Below are 14791 nucleotides of genomic sequence, written 5' to 3' on the forward strand. Positions count from 1 at the left end.
ATAACCAGGTGAATTAGTTGGCCAGGGCCGCCGTAACAAGGTACCACAGACTGAGGGCTTAAAACGACAGAGATGCATTTCCTCACAGTTCTGGAGGCTGGAAGTCAGAGATCAAGGTGCCAGCAGTTTGGTTTTTCTGGAAGCTTCCTCTCCTATGCTTGGAAATGGCTGTCATTTCTGTGTATCTTTGCACGGTCTCCCCTCTTTGCGTGTCCGTGCCCCAATTTCCTCTTTCCGTAAGGATACCAGTCATATTGGGTTAGAGCCCATCATAATTAGCCTAAAGGCCCTATCTCTAAATACAGTTACACTCTTAGGCAGTGGGGATTAGGACCTCAATCCACGAATTTTGGGGGCCATGGCTCAGCCTATAGCACCAGGTAAAGGCCTCAGCTTTGCTGAGCAACCCTTGAGGGAGAATGACTTTGGTTGGAGCTCTTAGCCCCAGTGGCCCAAGTGCAGAGGGCGGAGCCTGTGATGGTGACTTTGGGCTGTGGAGGGGGGACTGAGGGTTGATGGCATCCGGTTGACTCTACCGCTGAAAGTGGGGTGTGGACAGCTGGCTGGCTGCGGGGGACCCAGAGGCTGTCCAGTGAGCTTTCTCTTCTGCCTCCCTTTGCGCTTTTCTGATCCTACTGCCTGAACATCTCCCTCATTCCTGCAGTCTCGGTTTCCCTGCTGTGCTCGTGACTTCATAGCAAGTCTTCCCGCCCCAGCACCTCTTCCAAGGACCTGCTGACCTTTTCTGCCTTGAAGTGTCAGTGGCACAGTAAACTCAAGTGCCCCAAATAAGTGCTCTGCCCCTTGGGCCATGTTTTGGTCCTGATTTCTCAATTTCCACCAAGGGCCCTTTTCCCTTCAGTCAGGAGTCTCAGAAGAGGCTGGTTGCGTCCCTCAACAAGACCGTGACCTCCCCGAGGGCAGGACTCGGGCTGTTCCACTGTGGCGTCCCCCGTGCCTCTGCGCGCATCCTTCAGTAGGCACCCAGGAGCTATCTGGAGACTGAGGGAATGACTCTCCAACTCGGTTTTATTCCCAAAGCTAATTTGTAATCGATCACCCAGCCTGAGAGATTGCTCAATGTCATCCACCCTTCCGCAAACACTTATTGGACACCTACTACGTGCTTTGACAGTCGATTTCATGGACTGAAATGTAGCCGGGTGCTAGGGATGTGGGACAGAGTAGGAGGTGCCCGGAGTGTCCTTGGAAGACAAGTCCACACTCCCCTGCCCCCCAACTGTTTCCTCCGTCCTGACTCAGGTGTTCATTCCCTCTCACTTGGACTACGGCACCCTGTTGGAGGCGGTCATGGAGAGGATGACCTCCAAGCTGGATCTGGTTCCTCCACCCCTTCCCCTGTCCTTGGAATGTTCGTTTCAACCATCTTTCCCATGGTGGGAGCGGCTTTCAAGGACACTGCCTTGAGAGAGCAACGTGTCGTTGAAATCCTCTGGTCACACCGCCCTCAGTATACCGGTGCCGGTTTGTGGACCAGCACCCGCCCCGTCCGGGGCTGCTCAGCTTTGTGGCTTATTTGTGGCTTAGCCACACCGTCTGCTTCCTAAAGCTCATGTTGGCCACGTCGTTCCACTGCTCAGAGGCACCTGGACACCAGCCTGCTGATCAGGCTATCACTTGTCCAGACTCCTCTGCCCCCAAGGCACTTCCTGTCTTTCCTACTCGTTCCGAGGCTTTACTGCACTTTCCGGCGTCTGCACTTCTGCCCATTGCTACTTTCTGCCTGGAAGTCCCTTTCCCAGCCAGACTCACCTGTCGAAACTTTTTCCTTCCCTTAATCCCCTCCCCCCCCCCCAGGCCACCACCTCCAGGAAGACTTCCCTAACCCCCCACGTGGAAATTCTCCTATTGTTCAGGGGAGGGGTTGCCGCGCTGCTCCCCGGCAGGCAGTCTCCACACCTCCATTGCGCCGTTTTAGCAGAGGCGGAATAGGGCTTTAGGGCGCCTGCCTGTCCCCATCTAGCCTGGACTGCCCAGTAGAGCAGTCGCCAGCCACATATGGGGATTTTAAGTAAAATCGGCTCAGATGAAACATAACTGAAAATTCAGTTCCTTGGTCACACCAGCCACACTTCCAGTGCTCTGTAGCCACACGTGGCTGGGGGTTCTGTGGTCTAAAACGTTGCCATTGCCCCAAAATGTTCTGTTGGACAGCACAGCTCTAGATCCAGAGCTTCTGGAGGCCTGTCCTGGTGGTAAGCATGGGGCTTGACCCACGGCAAAGTGCTCCATAAAGGCTTGTTGAACGAAGTCGGACATGTGCTTTGGAGGAAGTAAAGACAAAATCTTTGCTGAACGCTGCAGTCGTCCAGAGTGAACCGGGAGCTGCCCCCGAGGGGCAGAAGGACGGGGGGTGAGGGGGGGAAGGGCAGGGAAGGCCTGGGAGCCGAGCACCTACTACTTTGCCAGGCGTAATGCACAGCCCCCTAAATTTGATGGCGCTGGTGCTGGCGGTGGTGGTGGTGGGGTGTGTGTGTGTGTGTGTGTGTGTACGTGTGGGTGCAGACAATTGCTATTCTAGACAGATTTTCCCATCTGGATGAGACACATTTTTGGCTCACAGCTTAAAACAGAATCAGGGCCAAGAGTGTGCTCTCGAGCGCTTGCGTCTGGGACCGTCATAATGTTTGAGTGCTGCTTGCTTTGTTCCCTGTCCCCCTGTGCTACCTTGCCCCACCCTGCCAGCCAGCCGGGCAGGCTGGCAGAGGAGCCGGGGCCCCCCCAAGCCTGGCTTCTGAGAAGGGACATGGAGAGAGTAAATGCATGGAGGCCCCGGTACAGGGGGAAGAGCAAGCCTCCTGGCTTTTTTCCAGCCCGAATCTGGGGCTGTATGTCAGTCTTAGCTTCAAACAGACGCACTTCCCTTGCAGCAACGAGCTGGTTTCTCCGGGAAACCCAGGCTGCAAGCCCTCCGGCTGTGAGTGGGAGGCTCTGAGCTCTGTCAGGTGCAAAGCAAGAAGTGGGGCATCTCCCCCGTCAAACTTGGTCGCCTTCCCCCTAAATGCTCCCAGGCGTTCGTGTCACGAGATACTTTCCACGCCTGAGAATCAGTCTGTCCCTGGCCAAGGAATGGACGCTCAGCTCCTTTTCCTTCAAGGATGTTCATGAGCTACCCAAGCACAGCAATTGTGGCCTCTGTGCGGAGCACCCGGTGCCCGGCGGGCAGCTCAGGGCTGTCGTTGTGCTTAATCTTCCCAGTGACCTTGAGAGGCAGGCAGTGAACGCTCTGCGGATGTAGAAACTGAGGTGTGAGGGGGCGAGGCTGTGTGCCGGAGTCTTTCCCTCACCCCCTTTCCGAGCACAGCTCCACACCTCACTGGTAGAAACACGAGGGATGTTACTGGCTCCCCCCTCCATGCCCTTGGCAGCAGTCGGATTGGCCCCTCCCGCCAGCCAGCCTGAGCCATGCACCCCAGCCAGACCCGATACAGCTTCAGGTACCTCTGACTCCCTCAACTCCTGTTAAACCATCAACCTCCGCCCCCGCCCCCCCCCCCCCCCCCCCCCCCCGCCGCCGCATCAGTAGCACAGATGCCTTTACAGAAGATGACATTGTCGGGCAGGATGTGGGAGCTCTTAGCTGCCTACCACGTCTCCCAGCATTGCTTCCACCACGGACGGGTCAGCGACTGCTCGCTTCCTCCCTTGGGCTCTTCGCGGCTGAACTCACTCGTGCCCCTCTGCACGTTCCCGCCTAAGAGACACCCCCACCTCATCGCTCCTGTGCTCCCCTCCCGTCTTCAACTTTCTCTCTCCACCCCCTCGTGGCAGATTGTGTTTTCCAAAAATCGGCACAGAAATGTCTCTAGTCCACATGCTTTACCGGCACTTGGACACCCGTCACCAAGAGATGCTTCATTTTCCCTCCTCTTGCACCAGTGGGACTTTGCTACTACCTTAAGGGACAGAATATAGAAGACGGGAACTATTACCTCCAAGGCTAAGTCAGAAAAAGTGGTACAGCTTCCTCCCTCTCCTCATGATTCCTGCTTCTGGCTTCTGCTTAGCACATATCCTACAGGATAAAGTCCGTAAGACCACAGGGGATACGACCCTGTGTATTGCAGTTTTAAAAGACACTCCCCTGACCCAGTTTTGAGGTCCTAACTAGAAGCAGGTTAGTTCTTCTTCCTGATTAGCTAAATCCACCCTTGATCCTATCAGGTTTTTACACCTGGGCCACCACACACACGGGCTACCATACGGCTGCCCCAATTTCCCAGGGCCAGGAACCAAACGGTCAAGGACAGACTCTATGCCCCAGAAATTATTCACACTGGCCAGTCCTAAACCTGCTTATCTTGCCTGCCCCTTCCTTCCTTCAGAAGCCACAGTGCCCACAGTTCTCCTTTCTCGTTTTGCCTCCTGACCAAACCTGGTGCTTCCCTGAGTGGCCCTGCATGGTGTGCTGTGTTCTCCCAGGGAACGGTAAGTAACAAAGCTGTAAAAGTCTTTCAACTTTCTCTCTCTGGTCTCACCATACATCACCCAAGGTAATATCTCAAACACCTCGACACCAGCCCAATTGGTTAGAAGTTGTTGTGTAACAAACCACCTTAACAACCATTGAGAACAGCAGTCATTCATTATTAGAGCTCACAGGTCATGAGCCAGGGCTTGGCCGAGCTTAGCGAGGCTTGCTCATGTGTCTGTGGGTCACCAGGGGGCTTTGCTCTGGGCTAAGCATGGCCAAGCAGTCTCATTTGGAATAGATCTGATCCGTCTGGCTTTCATTCCCCTCCTGGGACCGGTGGGTGAGCCTGGGCTTGTCCTTTTCGTGAAGAAAGCAGAAGCACAGGGAGCAAACTGAAATTCAGAGTCTCTCGAAGCCCAGGCTTAGAGCTTACCTCCACCCTCAGTCTCACGGTATTGGCCAAAGCCAGCCACATGGATGTCAGGAGTGGGGAATTATGTCCCACCCATAGTGAGAGACCCCTGAACAAGTTATCTAAGAAAGACAAAGGGCATGGGTACAAGGAGGAACCAAGAACTGGGCTTATTAATGAAAATCTACCATTTCCCCCAAATACTGCTACATCCAGAGTTAGATTGGTCTTCATAAAACTATCTCTTATTATTGATCATTAAACTGAAAACAGCGATTTTGGAATAATATATTTTGAAATTGGTTATTTTCAACTGGGTTTTTGCCTGTAAACGCAACAATTACGCATGCAAGACAAAACATTAAAATTACACGAGAATATACTATGAATATTAAGGTTTCTTTCCTCCTGACTTTTTAGTTTTCATTCCAATACTACTGCCCTTTTTCTTTTTCACTTAATAACATACCTTATATGTATTAATTAAAATTAATTAATTAATTAATTAAATATCCCTCTCTCTCTTTTTTTTTTTTTTACAATTACAACATACATAGCTTAACAAGTCTCATACTGATGGATGTTTAAATTGTTCCCAATCTCTTACCATCATAAACAATGATGTCGTTCATTCATCTCTGCATACATACGAGAACATGTCTGTAGGATAGATTCTTAGAAATGGATCTGGTGGGTTAAAGTGTGTGTGCATTTGAGATTTTGATAGGTTTTGCTAAATTGCCATGAGCTGATGGTTAATTGAGATGATTAATTTTACAATGTCTGAGAAATGTATTTTCCTATATCTTTACCAAAGTGTTATTACACTTACTAACCTTTGCCCATGGAATAGTTATATCCAGTAATCTGAATTTTAATACTCATTCCTCATATTATCAGTGAGCTTATGAGAACCTTTTCAGACATTTAAAATCCATTTGTGTTTACTTTTCAGTGACGTGTCTATTCATAATGTAATAATTTTGTACGATGACATAGGGTAACGATAGCTATTGTGGTGAGCGTTGTGTAAGGTATGTATTGCTAAATCAATATGTTATACACCTGAAACTAACATAACATTGTGTGTCAACTATATTTCAATTAAGAAAAAAGATGGAGTAACAGGGACTTGACTTACCTTTCTGCTTGAACAACAACAAAACAAGGACAATAGTAAATGACACAATGGCACGTCAGACTCTGACCATCAGGAAAGTGAGCCTTGAGACGTGGGAAACAAATCAGGTGAGCCCTATGATGGCCACAGCTTACTGCCTGGAGGGCATTCCTAGGACATGATGCATGGAGAGACAAGCTAGGCAGAGACCAGAAGTCTCCCTAAGCTGGGATGGAGTTGGGAGTCTGGTAAAGCCAAAGTGGCTAGAAGTCTCAGGGCACAGTGCCGGAGACAAGTGAGTTGTACGAAGAGAGAACTCCAGAGATATGCAGAGGGTGCTGGTCAGGTATTTAGCCTAGTACTGTATGTGAGAAACTACCAGGGGCCAGAGGAAGAGCCATTCAAAAGGATTAGAGGGGGCGATGGTGCACGAAGCTCACCCAGGGCTTGGAATAGTGCCTGTTCTCAAAACCAGAGTAGAATACCTCAGAATTCATAAGGCATCCCAAAAGGGCTAAGAAAAGTCTTGCCTCGGAAGTGAGAAAAATTGACCCTACGCTACATGACTGTCCAGCCCTACCTAACATTAAAAGGATCACACTGTTTCCAAGTTCCTTAACTGTGCCCCAAAACAATGTTTGAGAGTATTTGTAAGACTGCGATATATCCAACAAGTTAAATTATGATGTGCAGCATTCAACAAAAAATTATTAAGAAGGCAAAGAAGAAGAAAAATGCAGCCCATATGAGGGGGAAAAAATCAATCATTCCTGACCCAGGAATGACACGAGTGACAGAAGTAGTAGATGGGGACATCAAACGATGGTCATGACTATACTCCATGTGTTCAGGAAACTAGAGGAAAGATTGAATATGTTAAGTAGAGACACAGAAGATCTTAAAAAAATATCTGAATTGAACTTCTAGAGATGAAAACTATATTGTGTGAAATGAAAATGCACTGTCTAGGATTAACAGCTGATCAGACAGCTGATCAGAAGAAAAGATTAGCGAGCCTGAATGTATGACTATCAAAACCATCCAAAATCAAATGCATAGGGGAAAAAAAGAACACCGAACAAAACAAAACAAAGCAAAAGAACAGAGCACGAGTGAGCCCGCCAGTGGCACAAATTCAAATGGTTAAATGTAACTTCATTTGGAGCCCTTGAAGGAAGGAGGGAGCCAAATATATAGAGAGAACTAACAGCTGAAAGATTTTCCAAGTTGATGAGAATGATAAACCCATAGATCCAAGAAGCTCAATGAAACCCAAGTACACACACACACACACACACACACAAATCAAAGCAAATGAAACCAAAAACTGACTACAGCAACAACAAAACACACACACACACACAAAACCGCACCAAGGCACATTACGATGAAATTTCTTAAAATAAATGGTAAAGAGAAACTTGCAATGTAGCCAGAGAGAATAAAAGGCCCACTGTGAACAGAGGAACAAAGGTGAGAATGACAGCATATTTCTTGTTGGAAACAATGCAAGCTAGAAAACCCATCTCTAATGTACTGAAAGAAAAAAAAAATCAAGCTGGAAACTATATGCTGAAAAAATATGTCAAAAAATATGGTGAAGAGGTCACAAAACAATGCAATAAAGCCCTCTAAATTCCATCCTTCTATAAAAGCAGCAAACAATGGGCCAAATCTGTGAGAAGCAATGTTTTGAAACTCTGGAAATTAACCAAAGGCTTATAGCAACTCAGAGAATAGTTATTCAAGAAAAATGGCTGATTCTTGGTAACGATAAGGAGCTTTGCGGTGTTTTAACTTATCCCAACCCCATTCTTTACTCCCCATTTCAGTAGTACTTATTCTTAGTACCAGAGGAAACAGAATGAACCTCATTCACAAAGAACTACATTCATTATTTGTTCTGACTGTATGGTGGTTCCCTGGAAGACTGGCTCAAAAGCTTGTCTTTATTTCGCCTAACTTGGACCTGGCCCACTGCTACATCTGCTTCCCGAAAGCCATTTGTCGAAAACCTTTACAAACTGGGGCACCGGGGGGGCTCTGCCGGTTAAGCTTCTGACTTCAGCTCAGGTCATGATCTCACAGTTCGGACCTCGTGTCGGGCTCTGCACTGACCGCTCAGAGCTCAGAGCCCGCTTTGGATTCTGTGTCTCCCTCTCTCTCTCTGCTCCTCCCCTGCTTGTGCTCTTTCTTGCTCAAAAATAAATAAATACACACACACCAAAAAAGAAAACTTTACAAGCTAACAGGCTAACGTCTTAGTTGCTGCTTGAGGTGATAGGTAACGGTTAGAGCCAACCAAAGAGTAACCTCAAAGCTCGGGAGGAAAGGCTGGGTAATGAGATACCTAAAAGGACTGTGAAAAGCTATGACGAATTTCTGGAACGATGGAAGTCCACGTGCAGACTCAGGCATGTACGCATGCTCTTAGGAACGACTACAAGAGGGTCCTCAGGATTAACCTGCTACTGACCTTGAGGCTCTGAAGAAGCCAGAAGTGAAGGTTAAGGTAGGGTTCTAAAGCGTGTGGCTGCATGTTAAACAGGTGCCTCACCAAGCACACAAAACTTCTCCCCAAAGATTAGAAGCGTTGTCGTTCAGGGCATCTAAGGAAACCTCTGTCTCATCATTAATTGACCACTATGGGAACAGAGAATTCAGACCACCCATGAAAAATGATACAGACTGTAAAGTTAGTTCCCTAAATAAACGACTATAATAAACAACAGCAACAGAAAACACCAGGGGAGGGAGAGAATCAGATTTCCAGTGTTGCCGGTTATAACATTAAAAAAGTACAATTTCCGCAAAAATTAAAAGAAGCAAGAAAGTCCGGCTCATTCGTAGGAAAAGAGAAATTAATAGAAACTGCCCCCAAAGAAACCCTGACATTGGAATTACCAGGCAAAGAATTTCAATCAACTGTCTTAAGTATGTTCAAGGAGCTAAAAGAAATCACGGGCAAAGATCTGAAGACAACCAGGCGAACAAGCTCTCATGACATAGGGGACATCGATAAAGAGACAGAACTGATAAAAAAAGGAAATGCATAGAAATTTTGGAGGTGAAAAGTGTAACTGAAAATGAAATCACACGTAGACATGCCATACTCAAACTGTCGAAGGCCAAAGAGAGAATCTTGAAAGGAGCAACAGAGAAGAAACTGGTCACATACCAGGGATCCTCAACAAGATTTAAGAGCTGATTTTTGAGTAGTATGCTTGCACCGTCCTCCGCTGAGGTTGAAGGAATGTACCTAATGCTGGTGATTGGGGGGGGTGTCAGCATGGGGGTGGGAGGGGCATCTTTCCTGCTCAGTATAGGTGTCCACACCTCGGAGCCCTTTGGCCATCTGGGGACAGCCCCTGCTGCTGACTGCCTCTCCCGAGTGTCAGTTTGCCAGACGTATGGTGGGACCAGGGAGTGCAGGGAAGACAAGGGCCAATCAGCTGAAAGCAGGGGGTGGGGGGAAAGGTAATCGAAAGAGACAGGGGGTGATCTTTCTGACCAAGAGTTACCTAGTCTATTGCTAAGCATTGTTGCTGTTGACATTAATCGTTTTTTTAAAAAAATGTTTATTTAGTTTTGAGAGGGAGGAGGGGCAGAGACAGAGGGAGACAGAATTGGAAGCAGGCTCCAGGCTCAACTGTCAGCACAGAGCCCGACGTGGGGCTCGAGCTCAAAAACTGAGAGATGATGACCTGAGCCGAAGTCGGCTTAACCGACGGAGCCACGCAGGCACTCCAACGTTCACCGTTTTGAAAAGATGTTTCAATCTTGCCTCTTCCACGGACCAAGGTTTAGGACCTCTGACTCTGCCCCCTCAAAAGTGCTTCTCTTCCTCTCTCTCTTTCAAGGACCTATGGGGCAAGGCCACCCGGGCACAAAGATGCTCTGGATGAGAGCTTTCCTGCTTAGCAGAAGTTGGCTTCGCTTACCTGGGCTCCATACTCATGGCCAAGATTGCCCGTGGCCTGGCTGGGTTGCCTGACCACAAGACTCAGATGCCAAAATCTGATGAAGTGACAGAGGGATCCACCCCCATGCCACCCCCCGCCCCCAAGGTGGTTCCCTTCTTCCTTGGAGGCTGAGGACTGCAGCCTTTGGTTGCCACCAGCATACTAGGCCAGAGGCCACTGAGAGGTCCACCTTCTCTAGCCCCTCAGCCACTTTCTGTCAAGCTTTCTGCTTAGATTTTTTCTCACAATTAGAAGTTATCTTGTGTATTTGTTTTCTTTTCTACTGTCTGTCTTCTCCCAACGGAATGGCAGTTCCTTGAGAGTTGGAATTATCTCTTTATTCACTTCTACATCTTCAGCACCTAGCAGTGTCCGCCCCTAGGGCCCTCACACATATTTCTTGAACAAGTGAATGATTGGAGGGGCAGGGGTGGGGTGATGAGCCTCCCGGAGCCTGTCTAAACTTCCCTCCATCCTTTCCCAAGGGTGCAGAGAGGCTGGGTTGTCAACGTTTCGCAATAAGGGAGCTTATAAAAGATAAAGAGGAGGTAGGGCTAGGGAGCGCGCCCTAGATCAGCCCAGGGGTCTGGACTGGCTGGATGTGAGGACCAAGGGTCACAACTGTGGCAGGTGACGTTCACAGCAAATAGTTCTGTGTCAGCTGCTCTGAGAGCTTACTTTTCGAAAATCCCCAGTTATACTTGGTATAACTTCTTGGTATAAGCCTTCCGTGGGAATAGATCAAGTACGGATCCCCATGGCTCTTCTCTATGTTTTTCCTGAACAACTTCGCAGAAAGAATTTAGTGTTCATTATTAGCATGCTGGCCCTCCAAGCCCACTGGACTGGAACCCTCCAGACAAGTCTGAAGGCATTTAAGGTGACAGGCGTATCCCAGCTAACCTGGGTGTGGCCCCACATTTTAGCCTGATTTCTCATGATCTCAACCAGGCACTACCTGGCTTTGCAGCTGCATCACATTTGAAGCGTCTACAAGGCTCTTATTCAACATAGCCTTGTAGGCAGGCAGCCCACTCAGTTCTTCAGTTTTGCGAGAGAAAAAGGAACATCTTTCCTCCAGCCTACAGGGACTCAAGGTTCTTTTACAAGCTCTGCTTCTCTGAGGGGCTAGGGTAGATACTGCTTGACCAATGCCACCAGTATACTGTGTCCAGTCCTACCAGTATGGATTGCTTCTAGGCTGTCCCCAGTTGGTCCAGCCCAATGCTGCTCCTAACAAGAAAACTCAGATGGCATTGCTGATGTACAAAAAGTGACTCAGTCTTACCTTCTTTCATAGACCAAGAGTTAGGACTCTGTGCCTTCATGCAAAATGGTCAACGTCCTATAATCTGGGCTGCAAGACTGCTCTAGGCATGTTCCAAGCAGAGCATGGCAATTTCAAAAGAAGGCAAGACATCGAAAAGTCTTGAATTTATGCTGATTCATGCACAATGAACTCCCCAGATTCATTAAGCTTTAATCTGTTATTTTAATACAGATGCGTATCACTTTATATTACTAGTCTCTTTCCCAAATGCAGTGGCTATTCCTTTTTGAGTTCTTTCACATTCCATACGCCAAGTCTCCGTAACACTATCTCAACACAGGACTCCCCAGATATCCAGTAAAGCACGGCGTCTGTGGGAGCAACCTTTAGGGGAGCACGAGCACTGAGCAAGTGGGTCAGAGCCAGTTGAGAAGCACACATTAGGTAACTGCCTCGGTTGGTTGTTGTCATAGCAACCGTTTATAAGGCATTGCGGATACATCCCCAGAGCTCCGGGGATGCATTGCTGTGTCACTTTTGGAAGATGGTTTTTGGTCTACCACCCATGCCCACCTCCATGGAATGGGGGAAGGAGGGTGAGTCTGCTTTATGGAGAGCTGAACAATGCCTGGAGAGACATCTCTAAAGGAACATCATTGCTCTGCTCAAACACTTGCCACATCAGGGCTCAGATGATTCCAAGAGGGCTGAGATTTTAGCACTCACTATCCTTTGGGTCAGAGAACATAGAAAACATATTTTAATACGTAGTTGCACACACTGCAAATCAGCTTCCTTTCTGGCTTTTTGCTCACCCTCTCCTTGGTCCTTATTCCCTTTGGGAAGACTACATCATCTCCAAAGTCTGGGTTTGAGCACTTGTGTGTGCCCGTAAAATATGCTGTGATTGCCTTTTTACTTGCCTGTAACCCCAGCTAGCTCACTGACTTCTATAGATGGGGGATCACGTCTGTTTTGTTCACTCTTGTATCCACAGGGCATAGCATTGACATAGAATATATTCAGACATAGTGAATATTTATTGTATGAATGAATCAGTGTAATTTAAGCAGACGGCCATTTTACCCAAACCACTGAACACAGAGGTGGCCCCTTAGAGAGACCTTGTTTCTTTTTTACCCATTTTGTACATCAGCATTCTGGGATTTTTTTTCCCCCTAGCTTTCCTCACTCTGGCTTTATTTTTAGCATTTTTTATTTTGAACAATTTCAAACTTACAGAAAAGGTGTAATTGGGCCCAGGTCAGTCTGCCCCCAAATAGCCAAAGCAGTGTATTGATTATTTTTAATTAAAGTTACTTAAGAAACAGCTGATGTGGGAAGGACACTCAGACCCTCTTTTGTCTCCCTGGAAGCAGGACGATGAATCTCCCATGTGGACAGGACCCTCCCTATACCAGGAGGAAAGGAGACGACACCCTTATTGCCGGAGATGGGGAATTGGAGGCCAAGAATGTACAAAATGCAACTTGTCGCTTCTTTACTAATGTACTACCCCTACCCCAAACTTCTTTGCCTCGTCAATTCCTCACAAATTTATTGTGTCTTTGTTTAAAAAGTATCAAAGCTACCTACTTTGGTCGCTTCTTCGGGTTGTGCATCTATGAGACCTCCGCACGCATGGATTAAATTTCTTTTTTCTCCTGTTAATGTGTCTTGGGTCGATTTAATTAGTACACCAGCCAAAAGAACCAGGAAAGGTAGGGAGAAACTTCCCTTTCCCAACAGTTTGGGCACAGTTGGCAGGCTCTGCTCGCTCCCGGGACTGTTGTGGATGAGAGATCCTGGGACCTCTGACACAAAGCCGAAGGAAGGTAAGAATTCCTGCTACGTCAGCCTCCTGAATCTCTGTCTGCAGGGTGTGGTGGCACCCGAGGTGCAAGAGTCTTTGTCCGAGTTTAAATCAGCAGGAGAAAATATTTGTGGAACCAGTCCCTTGGGTATGGTGACTCTGTTAAAGATTTGCTACGCGTACTCTCGCTTTTTACGGATCCCTTTCCTCCCAGGGATGGTTACTATATTTCTTTGTCTCTGTCTGTTGTGTCATTTGTCATAAGGGAAAAAAAAAAACCCCAAAGGGTAGGACACAGGCATAGGATGCATCAGCCTGCTGTTCAAGCTGGTCTAACAGACTGGTGAGTTCAAGGTTCTAATCAGACTGGCGTCTGTTTAGACAAGCTTTGTGGTGGGTCGTCTGCATAAAAAACGGACGGGGTTTTTCCCTTTTGTCTTGTTCTGCGTCCTGAGAACTCAGCTTTGTGACCAGTGAGAATGTTCTCTTTGGCCTCTGCCATTCAGAAGGCATACCTACCAGTGTGCATTGGTAGGTCACATAGACAGGGATTCTGAGACATACAGTTACACACAGCACACAGTCAGCTCTCAGGGGAGTTTGTCGTAAGAGGTCCCGGCGCATAAGGACCCTTGTCATCTCAACCTTTGTAATCTTGTCTATGCTGGAAATTCTCATTCCAGTAGTGTTTGCTCAGTGTCACAGATTAGTGGGTCTGTGACTGAAAACATCTCACACTCCCACGAGAGACTGGAGACACGGTTTTCCCTGCACAGTTCTTACCACCTGTGACAATGAAACCCTTTGCCTTTTTTTTTTTTAATGTTTATTTTTGACACAGAGAGAGAGACCTAGCATGAATGGGGGAAGGGCAGAGAGAGAGGGAGACACAGAATCTGAAGCAGCTCCAGGCTCTGAGCTGTCAGCACAGAGCTCGATGCGGGGCTCGAACTCACGGACTGTGAGATCATGACCTGAGCCAAAGTCAGACGCTCAACTGACTGAGCCACCCAGGTGCCCCGAAACCCTTTGCTTTTTTAGGCTTTTTCTGCGAGTAAACTTTCTGCATTTTGTAAGGGCTGTATCTTTTGTACTGTCTTTTGGGACACCTCTCATGTCCATGGTTCAGCCATAAAAGGGCCTGAAGCACTGTGAAAGTTTGTAAGGTGCAGGAACTCCCTCCTTCTGTGAGAAGGGTGAAGTTACTTAACCAACCGAGCCCCCCAGGTGCCCTAGAAGGGTAAAGTTACTTAAATCAGGTAGCAGTCGGGGACACTGAGTTGAGACCCTTGTTGAGGATAATGAAAATGGAATCCAGTAGGAAAAAGACTGACTGAGGAAGCTGGGAACATCCACAGGGACCATCCCTCTGGAAAAGGCCGGAAGCCCCCTGTATACCGTGCAGGTGTTTTCAACACATCGCTGTCTCAAGGCTGTGTGCTCGCATCAGGCTCTGGGAGCAGGAAGGGCAAATACAACCCACATTCCAAGGAAGAGGAAGGGGTAAGGAGTCGCTGAGCTCCTGGGTCTAGCTCACGGGTCAACCGGTGGGCACATCTTTTTAATGACCTTCCCCAACATGCTGCTCTGGTACTCCTTCAAATTTCCAGTACTCTGAGATTGTCCCGACCATTTGGTACAGAAAATCATACGTGTATGTTGTGATGCAGTGGTTTGGTCTGGGTAGGAGCTAGCGATTCAGGAAGGCTCACGATGGGAGGACAGAATCCACCCTGATTATATGGTGAGGTTCTAGAAGCAATGGGACCGGAGGAGTGA

Source organism: Panthera uncia, chromosome C2 (assembly GCF_023721935.1).
Source record: "Panthera uncia isolate 11264 chromosome C2, Puncia_PCG_1.0, whole genome shotgun sequence".
NCBI classification, from domain to species: domain Eukaryota; kingdom Metazoa; phylum Chordata; class Mammalia; order Carnivora; family Felidae; genus Panthera; species Panthera uncia.